Below are 5737 nucleotides of genomic sequence, written 5' to 3'. Positions count from 1 at the left end.
GACAATAAACAATGATGAGGTGGATAAAACTGATACTGCACTACAGCAGTATATTGACTTTAATTTGGGACTATTCTTCTTTGTTGGTACAGCCTTAAACAGCAGAAAGATCCAATGCTTGACACATGTTGTAGAGGCTGTAACCAATCAGACAGCAATGGCACTTGGAAATATCACAGAAGAACTACAAATTGTGAGAATTGTGATGCTCCAAAATAGGATGGTCCTTGATGTCATCCTGGCTGACCATGGTGGAGCATGTTGCATAATCGAAAGTAGCTGCTGCGTTTATATCCCTGACCACGCCCCTTCTGTTTTTGATGCAATCTCTAAGATGCACAAAATAGCCACTGAAATACACCAGGATTCAGGGACTTGTACAGCACTTTACAACACTTGAGAGTGCTGTGTGAATGAAGTCCCACTCATGAGTGATTAATAAACTTGTTATTTGAATTCCAGCTTCAGTGCCAATCTTTATTTTGTTGGTCTTAGGACCCGTGGACAGAGAAGGGTGACCCCTGCACCGGTATGCTCATTGAAAAGCACATTTCCACACATCCTTCAAGGTGGTTTCCCTTCGCAAAGTATTGTGTGGTAATTCCATCCACTACCGCTCCTTTTCTCCCAGTTAAACCTTATCATTAGAGGTTTCAAGGACATTGTTGCATGGTAAGTTTGGTCTCCTACCATGCAGTGCATTATCTGTCTATCAGGACACAATTCTATATTGACCTCCACTTTGTATCCCACAGCTTTGAAATCACACCTACCCTCTAATGCTTACCCTTTTGTGGGAGTGGTTTGCTGCATTTGGAACACGTGAGTCTGTTCACTCATATGACTGGATTGTTTAGTAATCACACTTACCAGTTATGGAACAGATGTGACTCATATATGAATCACCTTCCCCCTAGGCTGTCTTTGTTTTCTGCTCGTCCTGAGGAAGTCCCGCTGTGACGCTCACCTAATTGTGCATACTTCAGGGTCTAAACATCGACGTTCATTTCAGTCTATGTCCATCAGATCTCCCTGCCCTAAGAACTAAAAAGATTATATAGGGGTCTCTAGAGACCATGTGTTAAACATTGGAAAGGACAGACTCCCTTTCAGCTGTTTTGTATATTGTGTACATATTCTTTACCACATGTTACTGATGTCAATTGGTGATTATTGAATTTGACAGACTTACATGACTAGATGAATAAAAAACTATTTTTTATATCAAAATCAATTTCATCTATGTGTGTTCCATCCTGAAGTCTATAAAGAAATGTATTAGAAACATTTTTGCATGATTAATATTGCATATGTTCAAAGCAAGTGTTCTACTCGACAGAACCAAGTATAGATTGTTTTATACAGGCCAAGGTTCTGAGGAACACAGGTTTACCCCATTGACTGTATTAGTGAAATTTAGAGGCGAAATCTGTGGTTCAAATGGGAACCCTCTGAACCATCCCCAACTTTAAAGGCACACTACAGTATAAATACTGGTGCCATACTTCAGGAGGGCAGAGATACACTGGTGGGGATGTGGAACCAGACATCCTGGACTGCATGGTGCACACTGCCAGAGGAATCTGTTGTGCACAAAGAGGAGACTGCGACTGGAATGGACTGCGCACCCTGCCTGAATAGTGGCTGGCCTGGGCTGACTACCTGCTGCTGTGTGGCACCCTGAAGTGTGCTCTCCATGGGCCTGTTGGCTTGTCCCCTGTTCTTTGTGGAGTTCTCAGGAATATCAAAGACCTCCTGTGAGGGACCTACACCACATACATGTTTCATCTCGAGAGCGGTCCCGTCTCAAGCACCTAATTTGTCTGTTGGATCCTGACTGCAGCACAAAGTGAGCATGGAACTAATTATTGTGCCTGGAGGTCGGATTGCCTTGTGCGGAGCCCCCACACGGTGCCCACATGTAAGGAGTGATGCTCCTGTATCGTAGGACCTCAGCACGCACAAGCATCTTGTTGGTGGTGAGTTGATTTACTGGTTGCGGGCCTCTAAATTGCCCGCTTCGTCCTCCATGCCATATCTCTCTCGTGCGACACGCCGACTCCACGCACATTGCATGCTGTGTCCAATTCACAGGTTGCAACCCTCGGATGGGGGGCGCATCCATAGTAGTGCCTCATTCTAACTTGTGCGATACTACTGAACTTTTGACTGTGTGTGTGGGACAAGAGTGGTGCGAGCATATCATCGTTTACTAGATGTTGTGCCTCATTCCAGGGAGGTATGGTGCCTCATTCCAGGGAGGTATGGTGAACTTGACTGCAATCAGATTGTCCCAGTGGTGTAACGAAAGTTGAGGGCCCCCCCCCTGCCAGGTACACAGAGCTTAATTTGGATCTCTCAGGCCTGAGTACTGTGCTGAGGGGGCCCCATGCAACTCGTGCCCCCCCCCCACTGTGGGGGCTGCGGGGGCCTGTGTTACGCCCCTGGATTGTCTGGTGCGATTCATGTAATTGCGCACCAGATGTTGTGCCTCATTTCAGGGAGGTCCAGCAAACCCGACTGTGGGTTGTTGCCGGATTGTCTGGTGTGACTCATATCATAGCGCACCTTATTTTCAGGGACGTACAGTGAACTCGATTTTTTGTCTGTTGGGACTGGATTGTCTGGTGTGACTCGGATCATCGTGCACTAGACTTTGTTCCTCATTTCTAGGAAGGTATGCCGAACCCAACTTTACAGTTCATTATGACGGATTGTCTGGTGCGACTCATATCATCACACACCAGATGTTGTGCCTCATTTCCAGGGAGGTATAGAGAACCCGACTCGTTGTTCATTGTGACCAGATTGTCTGTTGTGACTCAGATCAATATGCACCAGACGTTGTGTATTACTTCCTAGGGGCGCGAGGACAGCTGCACCCTAATTCACTGAGTGTTCCGTCTTGCCCTCAGTGCAGCGAATCAACTACCCTTTCCTCACCCTGCATACACTCATTGAATTTCTTCACTTTGACATTCAGAGGACTGGGCAGAAATCACATTGCGTTAACACCTGCCTCAGGCCTTTGCAATGTTTTGTTTTAAGTAAATAGTTGGATTGCTCTGGGAGGGGCATTAGGAGAGGTGACCAGTGCAGCCCGTTCACGTCCAGAGTCGCAGCTGCCCCAGAGGGCGATGCCTCATCCAGCTGCAACACATGCTCAGCCTGCTTCGCACCACAGCCCAACCAACCCTCTTCCAAAAGTTATGGATCTGACTTGCCGACTTCCCTTACCTACTTTGTTCCAACATAACAGAGGCTCTTCACCTTGGAGACCTGATTTGATATGGGTACAGTCTGGTGTGAGATTTGCACCATCTCCCCCAGATTTTCAAGGACCAGCGAGGGCTCACCGGAGCAGCAATGCTTTCCAAGGCTCAGTCTCCTCTCTCGGGGCAAACCCATTCCAGGGTGCATTGCCATTCACAAAGAAAAAAGAACTCTCCCCAGGGCTCCCGCTCGCTTCTCCAGGATCGTTTGTGTTACCACACTGGATGCCGTGAGGGTGCCCATCTCCACCACTTCAGATTCGGTGGTCTGAACCCAACTCCATTTCGATTGGCCAAGGGCATTGGAGGCCATCGCCAGTCCCTTCTGAACAGCACTTGCCCATCTCTTAGGACCGACTGACCCATGTTTAACTGCTATTTACATGGAACACTTCTCCACTTCGGCATTCAAAGTTCTCATTTGTACATTTGCTACTATCACCAAGATCTGCACCTGGGCTCTAGCCCCAGGCTTACGTATGCACCACAGCAGCCCTCCTACTTGTTGTGGATTAACCCCTGCAGCTCTCAGCACTAGCAATGAGCGGGTATGTGCCCGACGCTCCAGCCCCATCCATTTTCAGGGCTAGTTGAATCGGCAGGTGAGTTTTTACATACTCCTTAGGGGATTCTGACTTCCATGGCCACCGCCCTGCTACCTATACCAGCCAACACCTTTTCTGGGGTCTGATGAGCATCAGTATCAGGTGCCTTAACCCGGTGTTCGGTTCATCCCGCAGCGCCAATTCTGCTTACCAAAAGTGGCCCCACATCAGCACTTGCATTCCATGCCAGGCTCGACACCAGCAAGATGAGCTTCTTACCCATTTAAACTTTGAGAATAGGTTGAGATTGTTTCGGTCCAAGACCTCTAATCATTCACTTTACCAGATAAAACTCGGGGTTCCAAGTGCCACCTATCCTGACAGAAACTTTGGAGGGAACCAGATATTAAATGGTTTGCTTAGTCTTTAGTCTCTATACCCAGGTCAGATAACCGATTTGCATGTCGGGACCACTATGGACAGCCACGAAAGTTTCCTCTGACTTTGTCCTGCCCAGGCATAGTTCACCATCTTTCGGGTCTGTTCACACACGTTCATGCTCTTCTTCCCCGAAGGAGCAGGCGAGATGGGCCAGTGGTGTGCCCGCCACTGGCTTTGTAGTGGGATTCCACTTCAGCTGATGCACACCGGCCCTCACCTTCTTTGCACCACAGGGTTTCGCTTAGTCCTCTGACTCGTGCATGTGCCAGACGCCTTGCTCTGTGTCTCAAGATGGGTCAGGTGGGTAACAGACATCGCCGCAGACTCCTGGTGCCTGGTGTGGACCTCCCTGCTCGGGGGCACAACACGGTCTGGGTGCACTGAACACAGTCTGCCCCAGTCGACAGTCACGCTGGGAACAGGGGCCCAGTCCCCCTTCCCCACCCTGCAGCCCGAGAGGGACCGGGAGCAGTTGCTGGAGGAGGGCACAAAATCAGTCAAATCTCCCTTGACCACACTGGCACAGAGAGGCTGCTGCCAGGGGGCTGTAACACTCTCTGCCGGAGCAGAGAGCCATCTGCCACACCAAAGCCTTCCCAGCAACCCAGAGCTGATCGCGGCGCAATGCCATGGAGTGAATGTACTCTGAAGTGGCCAGGTGTGCTCAGGCAATGGGCCCGCAGAGGGGATCCACCACCCGGGTGACCAACCTTCCCGCCATGTTGAATACTGTAGGCGGACTGTGCAGACACCACCAGTTTACCTCTCAATGGATTCACACCCCCTTGAACTCTCTCTTCAAAGTTCTTCTCAACTTTCCCTCATGGTTCTTGTTGGCTATCGATCTCGCTCCCATATTTAGCCTTAGATGGACTTTACCACTTGTTTGGGCTGCATTACCAAGCAACCTGACTCCGAGAAGACCCAATTCTGGCACTCTGGGGGCTGCTACTAGCCCAACACCATCTGAGGGGTGAGCAACGATCAGAAAGACTTGGGCCCCCTGTGAGGCACTGAGGAGTCAATGTTCTGTTTGACATATTTACCATGCCCGCCGATGGGAGGGTCTTCCCTCTTCATGCGCAATTACTGTGAATCCTGGTTAGTTTATTTTCCTCTGCTTAGTAATATGCTTACATTTTATGAGACACCATGTCTGATCTGAGGTCATAGTCAGATGCCTAAGCATGGAACACCGGCCCCTGGGCTTCAGAGTCAGAGGTAGCAGCAGTGCACACTTTTTCCAGGATCGAAGATTGGGCCTGGCAGGGTGATGCCCTCCCCAGACCCTGGTCGCAGATGTGGGTGTCCTAGGCAGTGCGTGTGGGCAGCCATAGGACACCATAGAGCAGCCATGCACAGCATACAATCAGGCGCCCCAGGGCATGCCCGAGGAGGACCAGTCGCCAGCCTGCAACCCACCAAGGCAGGAGGTAAGACTAGGCATGCTGGCAGCATACCTCCACAACAGGACTGGGC

General features: G+C 49.7%; 1 pseudogene; it reads right to left on the bottom strand.

The window, feature by feature from the left end:
* Positions 1 to 3253: 3253 nt before the first annotated feature.
* Positions 3254 to 5405, bottom strand: LOC146829074 (28S ribosomal RNA; annotated as a pseudogene).
* Between the last annotated feature and the right edge of the window lie 332 nt (positions 5406 to 5737).

The sequence above is a fragment of the Triturus cristatus genome, chromosome 5_2 (genome assembly GCF_964204655.1).
Source record: "Triturus cristatus chromosome 5_2, aTriCri1.1, whole genome shotgun sequence".
Taxonomy (NCBI): domain Eukaryota; kingdom Metazoa; phylum Chordata; class Amphibia; order Caudata; family Salamandridae; genus Triturus; species Triturus cristatus.
This window is presented reverse-complemented; position numbering and strand designations above follow the sequence as displayed.